Source organism: Marmota flaviventris, chromosome 5 (assembly GCF_047511675.1).
Source record: "Marmota flaviventris isolate mMarFla1 chromosome 5, mMarFla1.hap1, whole genome shotgun sequence".
NCBI lineage: Eukaryota > Metazoa > Chordata > Mammalia > Rodentia > Sciuridae > Marmota > Marmota flaviventris.
This window is the reverse complement of record NC_092502.1, coordinates 5,356,457-5,381,949: the sequence shown is the minus strand read 5'-3', so window position 1 is coordinate 5,381,949 and position 25,493 is coordinate 5,356,457. Positions and strand designations below refer to the sequence as shown.

At 39.1% G+C, this 25,493-nt stretch overlaps 1 pseudogene; it reads left to right on the top strand.

Annotated features, from left to right (window-relative positions):
- Window positions 1-4,706: 4,706 nt before the first annotated feature.
- Window positions 4,707-5,640, top strand: LOC139705851 (olfactory receptor 2T33-like; annotated as a pseudogene).
- Window positions 5,641-25,493: the final 19,853 nt, after the last annotated feature.

Genomic DNA, 25,493 nt, shown 5'->3' with positions numbered 1-25,493 from the left:
GATTAAAACTACAAGGGGGACAGAGCCACTGCTTCCCATGGGTTAGGTCAGCATTCCTATAGTCAAAGAGTTTTCACTTGTGGTAAATTAATAAAGTATTTCTCACCTACTTCTATGTGCAATAAGGTTGTTTGGGGCACTGCATCTGCTGATAATGACTATCACAGTGGTGTGCCCTACTTGAATTAACTTGTCAGTTGCCAGAAAGCTTATCCTTGGAGCAGCATAAACCTTGGAAAGTACATTATTTATTTCATGTTATTTGATTTATTCAGTACATGCACCTTGACACTGTTGTAATTGCAATGAAACCTGGGAATGGGGAAACCTAGGAGGACTCTCTCAGGCCTGCATTCTGGAGTCATGTTCTCTAGTTTAAGAACAAACATTTCCCTTTGATTTTTCAGGAAACAAACAAACAAAAAAAAAACATTTTCTAAATACTCTCTTTCTACATCTGCAATTCTAAAATGTAAGCACAGTCTGCTGTATTTATCTGGTATCACATTAGATAAGATGATCCTTGACCAAGTGGGGCTTAGGGCGATATTTGCTACAGCTGTCATCTTCCATGTTGGAAGCAAGCTACTATTCTGTCCCTGGATGACCTAGTGAAGGGTGCTTTATGGTAAATTCTGTGACTGATTGAAGAAAACTACCCTATTCAGGACAAATCTAAGTATTGCTCATCAAGATATGTGACTTGCGCCTTCGGTGGAAAGATTGCAGCTTTTCTCATTCTGGGGAGCCACAATAAAGTGGGTGGACATACTCTGTAGATGTAAGAAGTGAGCTCTCCATAATCACAAAGCTTATGTAATTGGGACATAAGCAACATCAGGATGTTATTGTTTTCAATTTGGAGAGGAAAAGGGCAGTGAACTGACAATTCTTTGTCCCCACAAATGTTTCTTGAAATTAAATGTATGGAGACACACATAATTGTATTCATTTGGTCACAACATCTTTTTTTTTTTTTTTTTTTTTTGTCATGAACACATTCTAGGATTTTATAATTTGACTAATTGCTTCCAAATTTGAAAAAAAAAATTGTGAAAATTATAGTGTACATGAAATTATCCATGATATATTAACTCAATATAATTGTTTAGCATATTAATTTTAATTTTACTAGTTCAATTGTTTAAGTATATTAATTTTACTAATTAAAATTAATTTGGTAATTTATGAAGAATTTCAAGACTAATAATCAAAGGGCACAATAGCCTTACAATGATTAAATTACCGGTGCTCTTGTGGGACTGTTGTGTATTCAAAGAATTTATGAGACATGGACAAAGTTCAGAGTCCAAAGTGATTTTGAAAGTATTGTCTTTTTAGTGTATGTGTGTATATATATATATATATATATATATATATATATATATATATATATACACATACATACATACATACACACACACACACACACTATTTTAATCCTAAAGTATTTATTTATTTTTCCAAAATATTTGGGTAGGCAGTATCTATTCATGACCAATTTTAATAATATTCTAAACCTAATAATTATGGGTGATATTTGTGGAACTGAAGGGTGATGCATGCTACAATGTTTTTGCATGAATTTTCTTTTGTAACCACCAAACAATGGAAGAAGTGCATACTATCCTAATACATATTGTTAGGCTGTCCAGTCTGTACAGAATAAAGTTGAGGTTAATATTGATTTAAGTTGCCTAATTTTATCCAATTACTGGTGCGATATATAGATTTTTCAAAGTTAAGTCCCCAGACCACAAATCTATATTTCTGTATACATATAATTAAAGAAATAATTCTATTGAGATAAGGAAAGGAAGACAAATACATATTAGTTCTTTAATTTTTAGAATTTGTCTTAACAACTCACATAAATTTCTGGATTTTAGGTGTCCACTTGTTAATATGCAGACATTCCACAGGATACTTCATGTGGAAAATTAAATAGAAAGGAGTGTTCAGTGAGTGAAAATTTCAAATCAGATCACAAAAATGTTTTAAAATACTTTTAGTGTCAAATGATTTTCTTCTTCACATATGAATAGAGAGTGTAAATTACATTGAAGTATTTTATGCTTGCACATTTCATAGGAAGCTGATGTCGGCACAGCTGTTGCTGTTTTTATAAAACACTGGTTAGAGAGTGAACCCACAGCAGCTGGAAGCCGGTTCTGTAGCCTACAGGGCAGTGTGAGGTTCTCCGGAGTCTGGGACCTGCTAGGGCATGTCTCAGGGGGCTGGTGAACTGCCCACATCTCACACACCTTTTCTGAGTAGATTTATGCAGGACTTGGATGCTTTCCTTCCACTCTCAGTCTAATTTACCTACCCAAAAATCACATCTCTGTCCACAGTACACTGTGCTGCCTGGCTTAGCCACAGCAAGCCCTCCTTCATCTGTGGTTGAGCCAGTCACAGAGCACAGCCTTTCCATCCACACCAAGCAGTGGGAAGACAAGCTTGGACCAGTGCATTTGTAAGACTGAGATATATGAGAGCACTATTTGCTAACAGTGAAAATCAATACCAAACTCGCAGTGATTATAAATATAGTTTACATAGCAATCAGTGGCACCTTTATCCCAAAATTATGCAGAGCATTCAGATTTGAAAAGCTACTCACATAATGCACCCCATCCACATATGAGTAACAGCATGTAAGTCCACCAATATGGGTGTATATAATGCAAAGTTTGGTCCTTAATAGTGTTATAAAATTTTGGATTCTATAAAATAGTTCAGGGAAGATATCTACAATATATACAAATGATAAAATAAAGCAATTGTGTATAAATAACAAGATGTGTAAGAAATATTTTCAATAGAAAGAAGAGGGAAATATTTTACAATGAGTTTGCAGATTAATCCAGGCGTCAAGGAGTAGAACAGTTTCTGACTTGGTACCTTGGGAAATGTGACTCAAAATTTATTTTCATGGTTTTATGACTGGCAAATTATTACTGCTCTTGAAAATACCTAACAACATCACAGCTGCAGGAATTGAAAAAGATTGACAGCTGAATATAGTGAGAAAGTAAGGGATTCATTTATCCTCAAAGAATAAAGGCAACAATTTAAGATTGATTACTACAGAAAGTCTTACCACATATAAAGGACTTAGATCACAATATGAGTATTAGAGAGTTATCAGGCACTTTTAAGTATAATATGCTATATGCATAATGGCTCACTGATGCAGCAGTGATTAAGAATTGGTAAACAGGATATATATATATATATATATATATATATATATATATATATATACATATATATATACATACATATGCAATTAAGAGAGCATGATAGTAATATGTTCAATATTATAACAATAATGTTAAATATTATGATAATTAGAACAATGGCTGTCTTGATAACAAGAACATCTAAGTATTTAAATTTAAAGAACATTGTTGGCATACTACATTAGTCACTATAGCTGCAGTGTTTATTAGAGGTGTGCTGCCCACTTACAAATTTTATCTTGGGTTTTAATTAAATTGAAAAAATAAATCAGAAATGGCCTGCTACACATAGATTATGACTGAACCCCCACATTGTTTTATTGGTAGTCATTAATCTATTATTCTCTGTACAAACTTAAATTTATAAGGAGAAGATAAATCTCACTGAGGTGTGAGAAGAGAGCCTTTCACCCATGAAGGATATCATGGCAGAGAAACACAATCTGGAGGTTTCATTACAAGAGAGCCATCTCTATGATTAACAGAGAGGCTATGTGTCCTGTTCGTAATCCACACTAACTTCATGTGAAGAAGCTTGTTTTTACCAGTCTTAATTAACAGACTGGCGCTTGTCTCCTGCCTGTAAGAACCTAGGATTACTTAAGTGTGAGAGCCTGCAAGTAGCACAGTTTGTTTCTTCATGTTATTTAAGTTCCCCTAAGAAATTATCAACTTTTTAAATAGGAATTTTCAGTCTAACATAGTAGCTCTTTGAGTACCTACTAGATGTAGAAGACAGTTGCCCGGAGGGTGTTGTACTGACTAATGGCTCCTGATCAGGAGGAGAAGTGGTGACCAGGTGAGGAGGTGGGAGTGGTGGGGCACACCCCTGCCTTTGTGGAATAGAGAAATTTAGTCATGTTTTCTTTCCTAAACAGCAAAGTCTGATTTCAGTGGTTATACATTTTTGTTTAGAATGCTTATTTAAATTTTAAATTTCAATTCATCCTAGTATTGAAGGAAATCTCCAGAAACTCCCTTAAATACAAGTGTGAGAAAACTGAAAAGTTACAATCACAAGAGAAAATGCAACATCCACTAATCTACATGAATTCAAAAGTCCTCCAACAGGGAGATATTCCAATGTAGAAACCTGGGATTACACAACATGGCTTCTTTGGGCCAGGATGACATTAAAGGCATCACACTGGCAATCACAGGCCATGCATCAGCCTTCTCAGACTAGCACTCTGCTGCAGCCTGAGAGAGAGCCTTGTATAAAAGCCGTGTATACATTTTTTCTAATTTAGCTGGAATTGAGAACATACTAAACTCCTGGCAGCTATGAACCATGGAATGCTAAGGAAAATGTTTTGCTGGAAAGAAGAAAATTAAATAACTAGGCCTTCAGGATAAGGCTTTCTGTCAGGTGACCAAGCCATTTTAAGGAAGTTCCAGATCCTCATTTTAACCAGGCCAAATTCCTCAGACATTCTCCTGACTTCCAGGTTGCCCATAGCCATGGAGAACTCCACTGACCCCACAGCGATGAAGTTCATTCTCCTGGGGCTCTTTGACTACACAAAGACCCATCAAGTCCTGTTTCTCTGGTGTTCATGACCTTCATCGCCTCCGTGGTGGGCAAAATCCTGATGATCCTGCTCATCCACACAGACCCCAGACTTCACACCCCCATGTACTTCCTGCTCAGCCAGCTCTCCCTCATGGACTTGATGCTGGTCTCCACCATCATCCCCAAAATGGCAGCCAACTACCTGCTGAACTCCAGATCCATCTCTCCTGCTGGCTGTGTTTCCCAGATCTTCTTGTTCCTCACTCTGGGAGGGCGAGAGTGCTTCCTCCTGGCAGCCATGTCCTATGACCGCTATGTGGCCATATGCCACCCATTGTGCTACCATGTTCTCATGAGCCACAAGCTGTGTTCCCAACTAGTAGCAGGCTCCTGGCTTTTGGGAGGGATTCATGGGCTGTTGCAAGCCAGTGCTGCTCTGAGCTTCCCCTACTGCCACTCCAGGGAGATAGACCACTTTTCTGTGAGGCACCTTCGTTGATGCGCCTTGTCTGTGCGGACACCACTGTTTTTGAGTTTTTCATGTACATCTGTTGCATCCTGATGCTCTTGATACCTCTGTCTCTCATTGTGGCCTCATACAGTCTCATCCTGGCTGCTGTGTTAAGAATGCATTCTGCTGTAGCCAGAAAGAAATCCTTAACCACCTGCTCCTCTCACCTGGTTGTGGTAGGGATGTTCTATGGCACCCTCATGGTCATTTACATGAGACCCAGGTCCTACCACTCAGTGGGCCACAGCAAAGTAGTCTCTGCATTTTACACCATCTTTACTCCTGTGCTGAACCCCCTCATCTACAGCGTGAGGAATAAAGATGTCAAGGGGGCCTTCAGAAATTGGCTGGGCAAGACACATGCTATGTGATTCCAACACGAGGATTTACTGAAATGGCACCTCCCAAAATGTACTCATGCTCTCGTTACAAGTTACTAGTTTATTTGCTCTATTGAACTGCTGATTTTGTGTTCTTTCAATTTATTTTGTTTTCCCTTTGCCATTTTACCTTTTAAGGTATTTCTGTGCAGTGTTTGGTGAACCAGTTAAAAATTTTATTGTGATAGGCCCAGTCTGATTCCCTCTTAAAATTGGGAGCCATCTCGCGACACTAAAATGTAATTTTAGCTTTACTATAAATTACTGCAAATTCTGATCTTGCTTGGAATGCCTGCCCATGCCTTGAACTCACCCATGCCTGGCTCTCTCTGACCAGATAGCAGCCTTCTCTAAACTTTAATGATGCTTCATAAATCTTGGCCTTCCCTGGCCAAGATAAGGACCCTCACTGAGGCTCTAATGACCTTCATAAATTTTGATGTCAGGGCCAGCAAAAATGTAAACTAGCATTAGTGTTATGCTCCTCAGAATTTTGTTATCTGTGACACCCCTTTGTGTAACTTTCTGCACTATAAAGCTGGACTACAAGAAATCTGCAGTTCTGTCTTGTTCCTGCGTTTTTTGATGGGAGAGGCAGCCCGGCTGGTTGAAATAATAAGCTTGTTTTAATTTGATTTTAGTTGGAGTCAGTGGTCTTTTCTTTGTGTCCTGGTCTAACACCATCTCCTTGGGTAGATGCCAGAGTCTTTGGATAAGAACACGTTGGGGGCCATGTTCTTGCCTGCCCACTGCATCCACTTGGTTTCAGGTGCAGTTAAATCCAGGGCTGCCATGTTGGATTTCTGTCTGGTTGAGGTTCCCATTGCTGAAGGCAAGTGTTGAAGGTGCCTGTCGTTATTACACTGCTGTCTCTGTCCTCACAGCAAAGAGTGTTGCTTTATATATTGGGTATGTTTTATTCTCCTGCTGAATCATCTCCTGTATAAATATGGTGACTTCTACTCTTGTTTCTTTCAGCTTCAGTCATTTTATTTGAATTCAAGCCTAGGTGGCTGCTCTCTTTGGCTTCCATTCATGGAATATCCTCTTCTTTCCTGCACTTTCCTCTGTGTTTTCTCACATGTGAGGGGTCTCTTAGAAGCACATTGGGTTGCTCTTTGGTGTTTTTAACCATTCAGCTGCTTAACATTTTAGAATCAAAGTATTTATACATTGTATGTTCAATTTATTCATTTTATGTTCAAATGATGTAATTATTAATAGGTAAGAACTTATTACTTTCCCTTGTTTTTTTTCTATTTTTGCTGTATGTTAATTCTTTTTTTTTTCTTACTGAATTCCATGTAGTTAAGCAATTTCATCTATTGTTATGTTTTGAATCTTTGCTTTTGATTTTCATTGCATCAGGTTTTTTGCTTAGTGATTACCACAAACTCTGTAGAGACTATTTTATAGTAATATCAGGTTATATTAATCAAACGGTTACTTAACTTTGATTACCTTCAAAAAAAAGAAAAAAAAAAAACTAAAACAAGACAGGTGTCTCTCTGTTGTACAGCACTTGTCTAGGATGCATAAGGACCTGTGCTCTGTCACCAGAACCACAAATATAAATACATAAATGTGAATACTCCATTTTAACTCCATTCCCTCCTCATATATTCAAGGTAAGATGTCATGATCTATAACCTTGTATTTTGCATACTTTTGAACAAATAATGGTTATTTTTAATAGATTCACCTTTCAAACTTTGAACTAAGGAGAACCAGGGTACACACCCAGTTGTGTTGCTGGTGCTTTGATTGTGACTTCGGACTTCTCTGTTCACTGGGCTTTGTTCCTCTAATTGTCTTTCTGATGCTCAGCAAGGCCTTGTCTTTCCCTGACCCTTGACTTGGCACCTGTGTTTACTGGTGAATGCTGTGTGGTGATGTCGGAGCTCTGCTGTTCCCAGCCTACTCTGTGAGCAGTGTTCTGCTTGATGTGGACCCTAAATCAGGAAGTTACATGCTATGAACAGCAAATCCCCCTTCACTACTCCAAGGGGAATGATGTACAACACAGGGAATCAACTTGAGTGTATGACCAGCTATGTCTACAGTTGTGGGAGAGAAGTGAGTCAGAATTCTGACAGTAAGACATTGTGTTTGTCTTTTCACATTGTGTCAAATGTGCACTTGTACCAAAACACAGAATGGAAAGTACAGATTTATCCACATGTGGTGTCTTCCTATATGACTGAGGAGGTGTGATCACTATCTGAAGACAAGGGGAAGATTTCCCTTGCTGCACCATGAGCAGTAAACCTTTTTCTTCCTCTTTGATGTCAGCGTCACTTCAGGACTCATGCTTGCAAAATAAAAGTGACAGTACGTAGGGTTCTTGTGGAAGCAGAAGCTTTAGGAGCCTTCCACTTGCTCCTCATTTGCTTGTCTGCTATATTTGGGGCACAGCCTTTCTAGGGGCCAGTGAGTTTGCAGCAGTTTAAGTGGAAGGAAAGTTCCTGTGGAGCAGAGGTGAGGCACACTCACACTCACCAGGACATGGATGGGGCATGTCCTGCACTGGGCACCATGGAGATCTGGGCACCCACCTCCCAGCTCCAGGCCCTCTTTAGATAATGTCTGGCCACTAGCAGTGATCCCATTCCTCTCGATGATGACGATGTTTACAGAAAAGAGTTCAGCATGCATTCCAGTTAGACCAGATGTACATCTGTGAAGACAATTTTCAATATTATTTTGACAGTTTCTTGATTAGAATCTTATAAATACTATGAATTGTATATATAGAATTAGGAATGTGGCTCTCAGTTTTTAAAAGAAAACACTCACATTCAAAAAGAAATTGTAACTCTATTAAGTAGAAAAAGGTGTAGAAGTGGAATTATTATATTATCAATCTATGCTGCGCCCCTCCCCTGACTCAGGCAAAGGAAAGGCCCTACTGAGGTGGATGGTGCAAGGTATCCAACCTCTGGAGGAGTGCAGTATGTTTCTGGGAATGGGCTGGTTTGTTTTTTAATTCCTGTTAATAAGTATAGTTGCAACTTCTCATATGACCATTAAGTATGAAGGAAAAAACATGACTTTCCCAATTAATGCAACCACTTCCAAAGAATGAATATGTTTGCTCTAAATGCAATGATTCATCTGTGGAATGTAAATTATTAATGTTTAATGAGAAATCCCCTATAGGAAAACAGTCAAGGAAGTTTTTCAGAAATTAAATTAAAATCTAGAGAAGAAAAATTAATATCAAGAAGACAGATTAGTGCTTGGTACTGGGCAACTTGTTCTTGTTCCTGTGCACAATGGTTTGGTGTTCTTACTCTTGTTTGATTAAAATTAGTAGCCTCTCTTTTCAAGTTAACCACATGCCATAACCGCAGTGCCAGTTCTAGTCAGTAAGTCAAGAAAGAATAGTCAAGGTATAGGCCAATAGTCTGGGACATTTCTAACTATTATTAAAAGCTAACTAAGCAGAAACAGCTCAAAGCAAAATGTGAACTGAAAGTAAAAATGCTTGCTTATGCATAAGCCACGATATATTCTATTTATCTAATTGTAGCTAAGTAATACTTTGTTTCTTTGAATAATGATTCCTGATTTATAACCACAAAATACTGGGAGTCTGCCAAAATGAAAAGTATATATGATTAACTTCACAAGTAAAGATTGGGATTCAGCACCTTCACTTTGTGTCCGTGTTGTTTTTCGGCTGCCTATCGCTGCTGCCTCACCATCCATTCATCTCCTGAGACCCCTTGCCGGAGCTGGACTCTGACAAATCTACTAAATAAAATGTGACTCACAGTGAGTAGAAAACCTTCACCTGAAATTATTAGGTGTTTGAGTTTCCAGGTTTTTTGAAGAGGAAAATTTCTATACAAATTCAACTTTACTGAATTAAAGCAGTGCTGCTCCTCTGGGACTGCGGAGCATGTTGATGTAGCTCCACTCCCACCCGTTTATGCCACATAATCAATGGTGATGGTGACTGGCTTGGAATGTAGATTTGCTCTTGAAGGCATGGCCTCCAGCAGGGAGAGGAGGGACCATATCCAGGAACAGTGGGCCTATTGACAGGCCCATTAGGTGTTTAAGAGCTCTTTTCATTCCATCCTTGTTTAAATGGACCCCTGTAATCAGCTCTACCAGAGAGTTATTTCCTTTAAGTGATGAAACATCTTTAGCACATATTGTTAGAACTGTACAGTATCAGTGATAACATAAAGAGATGCTTAACATAGGGCAACCATCAGTAAATGTAAAGGGGTGGAGATAATACCATGCATTTTATCTGATCATAATGGAATGAAACTGGAAATCAACGATAAAAGAAGGAAGGAAAAATCATCCATCTCATGGAAAATGAACAATATGTTACTGAATGATCAATGGGTTACAGAAGACATAAAGGAGGAAATCAAAAAATTCTTAGAGACAAATGAAAATACAGACACAACATATTGTAATCTATGGGAAAAATTGAAAACAGTTTTAAGAACAGTTTTAAGAGGGAAACAGTTTAAGAGGGAAATTCATTGCCTGGAGGTCATTCCTCAAAAAAAGAAAAAATCAACAAATAAATGAGCTCACACTTCATCTCAAAGCCCTAGAAAAGGAAGAACAAAACAACAGCAAATATAGCAGAAGGCAAGAAATAATTAAAATCAGAGCGGAAATCAATGAAATTGAAACAAAAGAAACTATTGAAAAAATTGACAAAACTAAAAGTTGGTTCTTTGAAAAAACAAATAAGATCGACAGACCCTTAGCCATGCTAATGAAGAGAAGAAGAGAGAGAACTCAGATTACTAATATACGGGATGAAAAAGGAAATATCACAACAGATGCTACAGAAATACAGAAGACAATTAGAAATTATTTTGAAACCCTATATTCCAATAAAATAGAAGACAGTGAAGACATCAATAAATTTCTTAAGTCATATGATTTGCCCAGACTGAATCAGGAGGATACAAACAATTTGAACAGACCAATATCAATGGATGAAATAGAAGAAGCAATCAAAGGACTATCAACCAAGAAAAGCCCAGGACTGGATGGGTATACAGTGGAGTTTTACAAAACCTTTAAAGAAGAATTAAAACCAATACTTTTCAAGTTATTTCAGGAAATAGAAAAAGAGGGAGCCCTTCCAAATTCATTCTATGAGGCCAACATCACCCTGATTCCGAAACCAGACAAAGACACCTCAAAGAAAGAAAACTACAGACCAATATCTCTAATGAACCTAGATGCAAAAATCCTCAATAAAATTCTGGCAAATCGGATACAAAAACACATCAAAAAAATTGTGCACCATGATCAAGTAGGATTCATCCCTCGGATGCAAGGATGGTTCAATATACTGAAATCAGTAAATGTTATTCACCATATCAATAGACTTAAAGATAAGAACCATATGATCATCTCGATAGACACAGAAAAAGCATTTGACAAAATACAGCATCCCTTTATTTTCAAAACACTAGAAAAACTAGGGATAACAGGAACTTAACTCAACAGTGTAAGAGCTATCTATGCTAAGCCTCAGACTACCATCATTCTGAATGGAGAAAAATTGAAGGCATTCCCTCTAAAATCTGGAACAAGATAGGGATTCCCTCTATCACCACTTCTATTCTATATAGTCCTTGAAACACTGGCCAGAGCAATTAGACAGATGAAAGAAATTAAAGGCATAAAAATAGGAAAAGAGGAACTTAAATTATCACTATTTGCAGATAACATGGTTCTATACCTAGAAGACCAAAAGGGGTCTACAAAGAAACTACTAGAACTAATAAATGAATTCAGCAAAGTGGCAGGATATAAAATCAACACGCATAAATCCAAGGCATTCCTGTATATCAGCGACAAAACTTCTGAAATGGAAATGAGGAAAAACACCCCATTCATAATATCCTCAAAAAAAATAAAATGCTTGGGAATCAACCTAACAAAAGAGGTGAAAGATTTATACAATGAAAACTACAGAACCCTAATGAGAGAAATAGAAGAAGATCTTAGAAGATGGAAAAATATACCCTGTTCATGGATAGGCAGAACTAACATCATCAAAATGGCGATATTACCAAAAGTTCTCTATAGGTTCAATGCAATGCCAATCAAAATCCCAATGACATTTCTTGTAGAAATAGATAAAGCAATCATGAAATTCATATGGAAAAATAAAAGACCTAGAATAGCAAAAGCAACTCTAAGCAGGAAGTGTGAATCAGGCGGTATAGCGATACCAGATTTCAAACTATATTACAGAGCAATAGTAACAAAAACAGCATGATACTGGTACCAAAACAGGTGGGTGGACCAATGGTACAGAATAGAGGACACAGAGACTAATCCACAAAGTTACAACTATCTTATATTTGATAAAGGGTCTAAAAGCATGCAATGGAGGAAGGATAGCATCTTTAACAAGTGGTGTAGGAAAACTGGAAATCCATATGCAACAAAACGAAACTGAATCCCCTTCTCTCGACATGCAAAAAAGTTAACTCAAAATGGATCAAGGAGCTTGATATCAAATCAGAGACTCTGCATCTGATAGAAGAAAAAGCTGGCTCTGATCTACATATTGTGGGGTCTGGCTCCAAATTCCTTAATAGGACACCCATAGCACAAGAGTTAACAACAAGAATCAACAAATGGGACTTGCTTAAACTAAAAAGTTTTTTCTCAGCAAGACAAACAATAAGAAAGGTAAATAGGGAGCCTACATCATGGGAAAAAAATTTTACTCCTCACACTTCAGATAGAGCCCTAATATCCAGAGTATACAAAGAACTCAAAAAATTATACAATAAGATAACAAATAACCCAATCAACAAATGGGCCAAGGACCTGAACAGACACTTCTCAGAGGAGGACATACAATCAATCAACAAGTACATGAAAAAATGCTCACCATCTCTAGCAGTCAGAGAAATGCAAATCAAAACCACCCTAAGATACCATCTCACTCCTGTAAGATTGGCAGCTTTTATGAAATCAAATAACAACAAGTGCTGGAAAGGGTGTGGGGAAAAGGGTACACTTGTACATTGCTGATGGGACTGCAAATTGGTGCAGCCAATTTGGAAAGCAGTATGGAGATTCCTGGGAAAGCTGGGAATGGAACCACCATTTGACCCAGCTATTGCCCTTCTTAGACTATTCCCTGAATACCTTAAAAGAGTGTACTATAGGGATACTGCTATATCGATGTTCATAGCAGCACAATTCACAATAGCTAGATTGTGGAACCAACCTAGATGCCTTCAGTAAATGAATGGATAAAAAAATGTGGCATTTATACACAATGGAGTATTATTCTGCACTGAAATTGACAAAATCATGGAATTTGCAGGGAAATGGATGGCACTAGAGCAGATTCTGCTAAGTGAAGCTAGCCAATCCCAAGAAAATGAATGCCAAATGTCTTCTTTGATATAAGGAGAGCAACTAAGAACAGAATAGAGAGGAAGAGCATGAGAAGAAGATCACCACTAAACAGGGAGGAGAGGGGGGAGGGAAAGAGAGAGAGAAGGGAAATTACATGGTAAAGGAAGGAGACCCTCATTGTTATACAAAATTATATATAAGAGGAAGTGAGGGGAAAGGGGAAAAAAACAAGAGAGAGAAATGAATTATAGTAGATGGGGTAGGGAGAGAAGATGGGAGGGGAGGGAAGGGGAGGGGAGGGGAGGGGAGGGGAGGGAAGGGAAGGGGAGGGGAGGGGAGATAGTAGTGGAAAGGAAAGGCTGCAGAATACAACATACACTAGTATGGCAATAGGTAAAAAAGTGGATGTGTAATGGATGTGAATCTGCAAAATGTATATAGGGTAAAAAAATAAATAAATAATAAATAAATAAATGCATATATATAAAAGGTGAGGGCTGTGGCTGTGGCTCATTGATTAAGCACCCAAGGGTCCACACCATAGTATCCTTCTCCAAAATAAAACAACCAAGGTGTTCTAAGGAAGGAAGCAAGCACACAGAGGCCAAGAGAAATCCCTTCAGAGAGGACCAAGACCCACATGCTCAGCACTGGCTGCTCCCCAGGATGGTTCTGCAGAGTAAAGGCACAGCAGAGTTTTAAACAGCTCCACTGTGTGTTCAAGCAGAGGCCCCAGAATAACTACCAAAAAAAAAAAAAATCCAACAACAACAACAGAAAACATGACAACTGAGCTTTTGCTATTTCTATGGCTCTTTCCTAGCTTCTGTTGTAGGGGCAAATGAGGGCCACGATCCCGAGATCTGGAATCAACAGTTTATTAGTGGCACCACAGCTCAGAGGAATAATTCCCCAAGCCTGAGGCCTGAGCACAGCAGGCTTTTACTTTTATACATAAGCAAGTTTTGAGGACATCAAGGCAAGGGAGTTGGGTGATATATTGGAGGGTCAATTTTATATTCCTTATGTGGGCACAAGCTTGTCAAAAGCCTAAGGACTCAGCTCATTCAGATTAGGGACTTGTAAGACTAAAAGGGATTGTTCACTCCTGGCTACTTTGTTGGCTCCTTCTGCTGCCGAGGTTATCTTGTTACAGGCACCTGTAGCTTCTTAAGCCTCCACGTGAAGTGTCAGTAAGCAGAGCTGCTGTGTGTCAGGTGAAAAACAGCCTGTCAGCTCTGAAACTGCTGCAGTTTCCATTCTGCCCTACCACACTGCCATTCAGAAAAATCTGTCAAATGAGTGAACAAACACTAACTCATTACACAGAGCACATATAACATATATCTCTAGAAAAACACAGAAAGCCTTCAACAAACAGGAATAGCACCATAGGAGAAAGGGGAGAAACACATTTCATTCACTTTTCAACAACAACAAAAGTTTAAAAAGAATACTGAGAGACAGGAAATCATGGCTCATGAATGGAAAATAAACCAATTGAGATTGACCATCCCTGAGAAAGATCAGGCTCTAGGATGCCTAAGCTAATTTTTTTTCTTTTCATTTATTTCATTGTTTGTTTGTTTATTGGATGAGGGATTGAACCCAGGGGTGCTTAAACACTGAGCCACATCCCCAGCTCTTTTAATTTTATTTTTATCTTGAGACAGAAAAATCTCTAGGCAGTTCAGGGCCTATGTTACTGAGACAGGCTTTGAACTTACTTCCCTCTGGCCTAAGCCTCCTGTGATGCTGGGGTTACAGGCATATGCCACTGTGGTGGCACTAGGCTCAAATTTCAATAAACTTTCTAGAATTTTTAATATGCATGCCCCTGAAACAGAGTCAGAATATATCAGGTGGAAACACACAGAACTGCCCAGGACGATGAGGAATCCACAGTTACACTGGGAGACATCAGCACAACTCAGTCGGGTCTGAGACCACGCAGCAGATCTGCAGACAGCAGGGCTTCTCTGGCCATCAGCCAACAGCAAAGCACAAAGCCTTCTCAGGGTCATAGCAATGCTACCCAGAACAGCCACACTCCAAGCCATAAACCCCACCTCAACAAGCATGCAACACCAGTGAAATCTGGGGCTGGGGATGTGGCTCAAGTGGTAGCGTGCTTGCCTGGCATACATGCAGCCGGGGTTCGATCCTCAGCACCATATACAAAGATGTTGTGTCCGCCGAAAACTAAAAAACAAAATAAATAAATATTAAAAATTCTCTCTCTCTCCCTTCATCTCTCTCTCTTAAAAAAAAAAAAAAAAAAAAAAAAAAACACCAGTGAAATCTAGATCATGCTCAGAAAACACAGGAGTTAAATCAGAAACTAGATCAGAGCAGCTGGAAAGCCTCCAGGAAACGGGAGGTGAAACAGGTCTGTAAACAGGAGGAAGAGTTCACTCAAGGGAAAAGTTGACCATTTTGAGGAAAATAAAATGGAAAAGTCAATGTGGAAAAAATTCACAGATGGTGCTTCTGTGGTATCGAAGGCATCCAAAGCACATTTCAGAAAAGAAGACCTAAAAGCAATCATGGAACCTTCTACTTCAGGAAACCAGAGAAAAAAGAGCAAGGTAAATGAAAGTTAAGCACAGGAAAGTAAAAGAGAGGGTGGTGATGAAACCACAATCAGGAAATCAGATGTCTGCAAAACCAAGTTCTTCATGAACATCAGCATCCCTGATGAACTGATATGAGGCTAGGAAAATGGAGAAGAGGGGCTGGGATTATGGCTCAGTGGTAGAGCACTTGCCTGGCATCTATGATTCACTGGGTTCAATCCTCACCATCACATATAAGAACTAAATACAATAAAGGTATAAAAAATACAATAACATTGAAAAATTTAAAAAACAAGACAGAGAAACCCATTAGGTTTAAACGAGCCATCCTTACCATTCATGGGCAATTCAAGAACATTGTGAACATGTGCTTGACACAATCAGATAACTTAGAGGAACTGAGCCGATTCTTTAAGAAAGACAATCTTCTACAGCTTCTGCAGAAAGAGAAATACACAAAACAGACGAGCCCATGCCTACTGAACGAACTGACTCAATACCTAAGTACTACACAAAAAAGAAAACACAAGGCTCTGAGAGTCATACAGGCTTCCACAAGACACTGAAGAACTGCCACTAATTTTGTACTTTCTTTTTCTGGAACACAGAAGCAGAGTAAGCACATTCTAATTTCTTCTGAGGCATATGTTATGATATTATCAAAATTAAACAGATAAAATAAGAAAACCATGAATTACTCAAGATCATAAATGCAAAATTCCTCCATAAACGTTACTTAACTGAATCCAAAAATATAAAAAAAAAAATTATAAATAATCCCTCCCCAAGAGGGAGTCAGGACACCTCTGCAAGGCTGATTCAAAATTTAAAACCCAGTTAACAGCATCCACTACCACAAAAAGCTAAATAATAAACATCATGAGTTTATCAACAGTTAAAGTCAAGAATAATGAAATAATGCACTCAAGATCAGAAAAAAACCCACAAATTTCTTCATCAAGAGGCAGCATGAGGGCTGGGGATGTGGCTCAAGTGGTAGCGCACTTGCCTGGCATGCGTGCGGCCCGGGTTCGATCCTCAGCACCACATACAAAGATGTTGTGTCCACCAAAAACTAAAAAATAAATATTAAAAATTCTCTCTCTCTCTCTCTCTCTCTCTCTCTCTCTCTCTCCCCTCTCTCTAAAAAAAAACTTAAAAAGAGACAGTATGATTCTCTACATTATGTGAAATAAACCAAAGAATTATGAAAATAAACAAGATGACATTAGGGTTGTACAACACAAGGTTAATAAGTAGGACTATTGAAAGACCCTCCAACTCCCTGTCCAAGGAAAAGCACACGAGACACTGGCTGCAAAAGCAAGAGGCGATTTATTGATACACAGGCGCCTGCGGGTGCTCAGCGAAACCTCAGCCGGAGCTTCGGTGAACTGGCACACCGGGCTTTGGGGTACAGATCTTTTATAGGGTACAAGTGGGTTAGTTCTTAGCTTAGCACAGCAACAGCTTTTCTATTGGTTCCTCTGAATCCAGCAGGTGGGTCACCTAGGGGGTAAACTTGTTTTTCGACTTTTTGTTCTCGGAAAAGCCCTAAAATCACACCCTGCTCTTTTTGGTTCCTGTTTTCTCCCTGTTTGCTCAAGCTTGGTCCTTCTAGTTCCTGTTTTCAAACCTAGTTCTCAAGTTTAACCAGTAGGGCTGTCTGAAAGGAACATTTTGTGGTAGGGGGCCTGTTAGGGTTATCTACATGGAACATCTTGTGGTAACTTTGTGCAACACCTGAGGTGTTATGCGCTGCTGGAGGGGTTCTGACATGGGGTTTGGGGGAGGGAGCATCTTGCAGTTTTTAGGCTTAGGGATTAGGTCACCTAATGTTGTGCCTGGGGTCTTGAAGTCCTTCACTATCATTATACTGATGGCAGCAGCAATCTGGGCACAAAAGCCATGCCTAAGATTCATGGACTCAGGGGCCAAAGACAGGTGTATCACAGCTTTGAGGCCAGCCTGGGCTATTCAGTAAGACTGTCTCAAAAAAAAAAAAAAAAAAAAAAAAAAAAACTGGGGATGTAGCTCAATGGTAGAGCACCGCTGAGTCCAACACCTAGCAACAGAAAAAAAAAAAAAAAAAACATTAACAACAACACACACCACTTATATAGCACAAAGGAAAAAAAAATAGAGAAATACTCAATATCAATCTGAAAAAATCTCTATGACAAAAACTGCAAGCTTCTAGGGAGAGTATAAAAGACAATGCAAATATGTGGAGATATTTCATGTTCATAGATGGAAATAGTTTTATCATCAAGTCATACCAATTTTAGTGATGCATTCAATAAAATCCCAATAAAATATCTTTTAGTTAGATTTTCGGTCATGAAAGACTCAGAACAACCAACACAGTAATGAATACTAAATTCACAGGATGGACACTACCTGAGGTTAAGAAGTACAAAAAAACTACAATCATCAAGATGGTGTAGTATTTGACACTATATAAATACATTCCACTGATCTTTGACAAAGAAGCAAAGGAAAATCAGTGGAAGACATACTCTTTTGGAAAATGTTTCCAAAGCACCTGGACATTAACATTCAAAGAAATGAAACATACTCACTTCACAAATGTCTCAAAGCCAGCTCCCAGTGGAGACTGTCAGAAATTTAGTTAGAATTGGTCTTTATCAAAAATAAAAATGGGCATACTGGGGCTGTTGCTCAGTGGCAGGGCACTTGCCTAGCATGTGTGAGGCACCGAATAAAGATCAACAAATTAAAGGTATTCTGTCCATCTACAACAAAAACAAAAATTTAAAGTAAATTTTTAAAAATGTGCTGGATGTGCTCAGTGCTCAATTGCCTCTATTTTTAATCCTGAGTAAAATACCCACCCACCTGGAAAACCCTTTCATAAAGTGGAAAGTATTTTTTGAAGGATAACTCTCTTATCCCAGGCTTGAATCCCCAACACTCAATACATGAGTAAATAAATAGCAGTCTATACACTAGTTTTCTTGGGCTAGCTTGATAGTAGAGCATTTTCCAAGCATGCATGAGGCCCTGAGTTCAATCCCCAGCAGTCCACATATACACACACACAAAAAAAAAAAAAGAAAAGGAAAACTGCCGCAGTCCGGCTGCAGCAAAATAACTGGGGGGTGACGAGCAACTTGTGTAGATTGATACAGCAGGAGTGGGAGCCATTTATTGCAGGACAGGAGCGGTATTTATACATTCCACACAGCTTATCTAATTAGCATAAACTAGATACATCAGTCAACCAATAAGGAATCTCCCCACTTAATGGCTCGGTTTTGTTACTTCTCAAACCACTCCCTCTGGCATTTTGCCAGGCACCATCCAGACTTGTTTATGAACTCTAACATTCCCCTGGCAAAATGCCAGGTGTTATTTTGACTTGTTTACAGACTCTAACAGAACACAAAAACTAAAATACATCTAATGAATGATAAAAAATTATTATAATAGAAAATGCACAAAATTAGAGGCATAGAGACAATACAGTTTCTTACCAAGGAGACTGAACTTCCCCCATGATCTACACTCTCAGAAAGAAACAATGAGTATTTTAGAAAATTCTGTGGAATCCAGGACCAGTATGCTGTGCTTGTTGGTGAACTTATGAAATACTACTTCAAAAAATAGAAATTGTAGACGATATCTAAGACCAGCCAAAATGTTGGACAAATCACAGTGAGTGTAGACAGAGTATTTATGTAACTCCCAAACTTCATAAGCTAAAAGTCCAGTTCCCAAAGGGGTGGCCCAAGGAGGAGGCACTTGGGAGGGAACAGGAATTAGGTGACATGGTGAGAGTGCTTGTGAAGGGAATCAGCTCTCTTTTTCAGAAACATGTATATATCCTTCCCAGAAAATAGGTGTCATTTACTAATTCAATGGTAAATTATTTAGTGATTAAATCATCACATTTCAGTATTTCAGGTACTGCTATAATTGTCCTTAAAATTTAGTAGGAAGCCAGGAGCCATGGAACACATCTGTAAACCCAGTGACTCATGGGTCTGAGGCCCTTAGCAACTTAGCAAGACCCTGTCTCAACACACACACAGACACACACACACCAAAAAAAAAAAAAAAAGCAGCAGCAGCAGGGGATGTGGCTCAGTGGTTAAGCACCTGTGGGTTTCATTGCTGATACCAAAAACCATACAGTTAACCTGAACCCGCCACATCCAGAAAACAACAACAAACAATTATCCCCTGTCAAATTCTCCACCTTGTGAAGGACAGAAACTGATGTTTTTGTAAATCCTTATTTATACATTTATCCACCACATTTTTTTTTGAAGAAATGAATTCATATTCTTCAACAATAATGCAAGATACAGTTTCTCTGTTTCTTATGTGGTATTCTGGATTTCAGGACATGGATGTCAATTTGAAATCACTAAAAATACAAGATGAAATTTCACAAACTTTCAATACATACTCAGGTGTAGAAAGGTAAGTTAGGATTTTTTTTTTTTTTTGGGGGGGGGTTGAGACCTGGGATTGAACTCAGAGGCACTTTATCACTGAGCCACATCCCCAACCTTTTGTATTTTAAGACAGAGTCTCAGCAAGTTGCATAGGGTCTCACTAAGTTCCGAAAGCCAGACTCAAACTTGCAATCCTCCTGCCTCAGCCTCTGAAGCATTAGGATTACAGATGTGCACCATTGCACCTGACTGTAAATTACAAATGAAAATGTAAGAAGACTTTTTTTAAATCCACTTCTTTCTTCCCTTTTTAATAATATCTCATCTTATTTGGTTCTGAATAAATAAATCTGAGCCTTAAAGAAATTAATAAACGTAATTACTCACATCAATAGACTCAAAGATAAGAATCACACGATCATCTCAATAGATGCAGAAAAAGCATTTGACAAAATCCAGCACCCCTTCATGTTCAAAACACTAGAAAAACTAGAGGTAACAGAACATAGCTCAACATTGTAAAGGCTATCTACGCTAAGTACCAGGCCAACATCATTCTAAATAGAGAAAAATTGAAGGCATTCCCTCTAAAAACTGGAACAAGACAGGTATGCCCTCTTGCACCACTTCTGTTTAACATAGTTCTTGAAACACTGGCCAGAGCAATTAGACAGATGAAAGAAATTAAAGGGATACATATAGAAAAAGAAGAACTTAAATTAGCACAATTTGCTTATGATATGATTCTATATCTAGAAGACCCAAAAAGCTCCACCAGAAAACTTCTAGAACTAGTAAATGAATTCAGCAAAGTAGCAGGTTATAAAATCAGCACCAATAAATCAAAGACATTTCTGTAAATCAGTTGCAAATACTCTGAGAGGGAAATGAGGAAAACTACCCCATTTACAATACGAGAAATAAAAAATAAAATAAAATAAAATACTTGGGAAGCAACTTAACAAAAGAGATGAAAGATCTGTACAATGAAAACTACAGAACCCTAAAGAAAGAAATCAAAGAAGACCTAAGAAATATCTACCTTGCTCTTGGATAGGCAGAATTAATATTATCAAAATGACCATACTACCAAAAACACTATACAGATTTAATGCAATTCTGATCAAAACCCCAATGGCATTCCTCATACAAATAGAAAAAACAATCATGAAATTCATCTGGAAAAATAAGAGACCCAGAATAGCTAACGTAATCCTTAGCAGGAAGAGTGAAGGAGGTGGCATCACTATACCAGGCCTTAAACTATACTACAGAGCAATAGTAACAAAAACAGCATGGTATTGGCACCAAAACAGACTGGTAGGCCAAAGGTACAGAATAGAGGACACAGAGACTAACCCACAAAACTACAATTATCTTATATTAGACAAAGGCACCAAAAACATGCATTGGAGAAAAGATAGCCTCTTCAACAAATGGTGCTGGGAAAACTGAAAGTCCATATGCAACAAAATAAAATTAAACCCATATCTCTCACCATGCACAAAACTCAACCCAAAGTGGATCAAGGACCCAGGAATTAAACCAGAGACCCTGCATCTAAAAGAAGGAAAAGTAGGCCCAAATCTTTATCATGTGGGATTAGGCCCCAACTTCCTTAATAAGACTCCTATAGCACAAGAATTAAAACCAAGAATCAATAAATGGGATGGACTCAAACTAAAAAGTTTCTAGAGCAAAAGAAACAATCTATGAGGTGAATAGAGAGCCTACATCTTGGGAGCAAATTTTTACCCCTCACACATCAGATAGACCACTAATCTCTAGGATATATAAAGAACTCAAAAGCTAAACACCAAAAAAAATAAAATAAAATAACCCAATCAACAAATGGAGCAAGGACCTTAATAGACACTTCTCAGAAGAGGATATACAATCAATCAACAAATATATGAAACAATGTTCATCATCTCTTGCAATTAGAGAAATGCAAAACTACTCTAAGATACTAGTCAGAATGGCAGCTATTATGAAGACAAACAACAATAAGTGTTGGTGAGGATGGGGAAAAAGGCGCACTCATTTATTGCTGTGGGACTACAAACTGGTGCAGCCAATATGGAAAGCAGTATGGAGTTTCCTTGGAAAACTTGGAATGGAACCACCATTTGATCCAGCTATCCCACTCCTCAGTTTATACCCAAAGGACTTAAAAACAGCATACTACAGGGACACAGCCACATCAATGTTTATAGCACCACAATTCTCAATAGCTAAACTGTGGAATGAAACTAGATGCCCTTCAGTAGATGAACAGATAAAAAAATGTGGCATATATACACAATGGAATTTTACTCAGCAATAAAAGAGAATAAAATCATGGCATTTGCAGGTAAATGGATGGAGTTGGAGAAGATAAGGCTAAGTAAAGTTAGCCAATCCCAAAAAAGCAAATGGTGAATGTTTTCTCTTATATAAGGTGACTGACTCATAGTGGGGTAGGGAGGGGGAGAATGGGAGGAATAGACAACTCTAGATAGGGCAGAGAGGAGGGAGGAGTAGAGAGGGGGCAGGGGATTAGCAATAATGGTGGAATGTGATGGACATCATTATCCAAAGTACATGTAAAGACATGAATTGGTGTGAACATACTTTATATAAAAACAAAGATATGAAAAAATTGTGTTCTATATTTGCAATAAGAATTGTGTGCATTGCACTGTCATATATTTAAAAAATAAAAGCAATTAAAAATAGAATAATACTAATAAAAAAAGAAATTGTGATATGTTGTCTAAGAAAGATAAAAGGAGAAGCACAGGATTTTTACAGGTGTGAACTGAAGTTCTCTATGAACTTGGATCTACATCAAAGAACCTTCAGACCAGACAGGCAGTCGGTATAGATAGGTAAACCGAGTCAGGTCGGATCAAGGAGGCCAATTTTGAGTGAGTCTGGGAAGTTGGAGACTGCCCACTGAGGGATTAAAATGTTAATTCCTTCAGAGCCCTTCCTCAACATTTACCAAGAACCTGCCCCTGCTCCAACTTGTTGCCAAGGTAATCTGCCCCAGGAATTGCCCCTCCCTACAGGGAGCTATAAGGTTGTTAATGTGTCCTGGGCTGCTCCATCCTGCCCTTCCCTCTTCAACCCACCTGTGTCCCACCTTTGGGCCATCCCATGGAGCATTCCTGGGCCTAGTCACTGTGCAGGAAGGAGAAAGATAAGGCGAAGAGGGCAGAGAACAGAGGAAGCCTAGGATACATGAAAAGGTGGAACACCTTGCTTCTTGGGATACCAGGATACCAGCTGTGGCCCATTCTCCCTCCTGGGAGAAGTCTAGGTTACCCCTTTTTAGATAAACCCTACTTTATGTTTGCCTCAGTGTGCTTCTCTAATGTTCAGACTTCAACATGTGGGGAGGCAGGAGTCCTCACTGATAACTGGCAGCATCACTTTCATTTACATCAAAGAACCTCCAGACCACTTGACTTTGGCTAACTAGACCACCATGAGGGTGAGAAGACAGGTTCTGTGTGGAGAGCAAGCATTATCTTGGGCTATCTTAAGCCCTGTAATAGCTAATTACCTTAATTACTGTGTCAGATGAAAATTCTTAAAACTACTAAACTTCTCAGAATGAAAAACCAGCCTCTACCTCAGAGCAAAGCCTGTCCAAGGAAGGGACATGACCTTTGTCCTTGGAAAGACCCACAGAGCACTCCTAGGCACATTCCCACCCTGCTAAGTTGTTTATCTACAAATAAGAAGAGAGATCTGCTGCACCAGGTGTCCCTGACTCAGTGGGCCTACTTTTTCTTCTATTAAGTGCAGAGTCTCCAGTCTAATTTTTCTGTGCTTGATCCACTTTAATTTGAGTTTTGTATGTGGTGAGAAGTAGAGATTTAATTCCATTTTGCTACATCTAAACTCCTACTTTTCAGCACCATTTTTTGAAAAAAACTATCCTTTCTCCAATGTATGTTTGAGAGAGAGGGAGCCCAGCAGAAGGGATTTGTAGACCTTCTGCTGTGCTGCCTAAATCTAATAGGGTCTCTGGGTTTGCAAGCTGCCTTGTTGGCATAAGGGGGGTTCAGTGTTCAGCCTTGGGGGGGGCGTGGGGGAGAGGTGGTGTTGAGTGTTCAGCCTTGAGCAGGGGGGGTGAAGTGTTCAGCCTTGAGTGCAGAGTTTGAGCATTTGGACTTGAGACAAATAAGCGATAAAGAACAAACAGATGGAGGTTTGAGTGTCCAGGTTATCCTGCGCTTCATGCTCTCTCTCTCAGAGGTCACCATCTTCACCAAGTTCCAGCCTGCCCTACACCTGACACAACTAAGGCAAAATTGTTGAGCCAAAAATTCCAGCTCTTTTTATTTTATTCATTTATTTATATTTTATTTTGAGACAGAGTCTTGCTCATTTGCTTAGGGCCTTGCTAAGTTGCTGAGGCTGGCTTTGAATCACAATTCTCCTGCCTCAGCCTCCCATACCACTGGGATTGCAGGGATGTGCCACTGTGCTGGGCAGCATTGAAAGGAAAGTGACCACAACACTCAGAGCGACCAAGAGATCTTTATTGCAGCAGTGCAAAAGAGGAGAAAAGAGAGAGAGAAAGAAAGAGTGGGGAAAGAGAAAAGAAAGACATGGAGAGCAGAGAGACAGAGGAGAGAGGGAGGAGGAGAGCGAAAGCAAGAGAGAGGGTGAGAGGGAGAGTGAGAGAGAGTGAAAGTGAGAGAGAGTAAGAGAGGGGGGCCCAGCAGGAGGGAGTTTTTATAGCCAAAATCTAATGGGGTCTCTGGGTCTGCAAGCTGCCTTGTTGGCGTACAGTGATTGGATCATACAGTGGTTGCTAAGGGTGTCATCTTCTGCCTTCAGGCAGATGGGGCAGGGGTCAGATGTGGGTTTTGGTTGCACCAGATGGGTGGGGGTCGAGGGCTCAGCCTTGAATGGGGTTGAGTGTTCAGACATGACGCAAACAGGTGATAAAGGACCAGACAGAGGGGGATTTGAGTGTGTGGGCTATCCTGCAGCTAATGTTTGTTCAGGCTGCCCTGCAGACAACTTAGTTAGTTCAGCCTGCCCTGCACCTAACAAGCATAATTTGCTAAGTTGCTTGAAGTTGCAGCAGCTGATACTATATGTGTATAGAGAAATGTTTTTCATTGAGGTGCTGTGGAATAATCCCAGTGGGGCTCAAACTTTGAGCTGAATCCATGACATTTGTTTTTATTTTTTTGTTTTTTGAGCTAGGGTTTCACAGTTTGCAGATGCTGAACTGAACATTGGGCTCCTCCTGCCTCTGTCTCCCCAAGTAATTTTTGTTGTTATTGTTTTTTGTTTCCATGGTGAGGTTAAAACCCAGGGCCTCACCGGTGCCAGAAAACCTCTCTCTCTCTCATAACAGCAGACCCACACCAAGACACATTTTAATGAGAATGACTAACACAGAGAATAAAGATAAAATCTCAAAGGCTGTGAGAAAAAAATTAAATTACATATATGGAAAAAT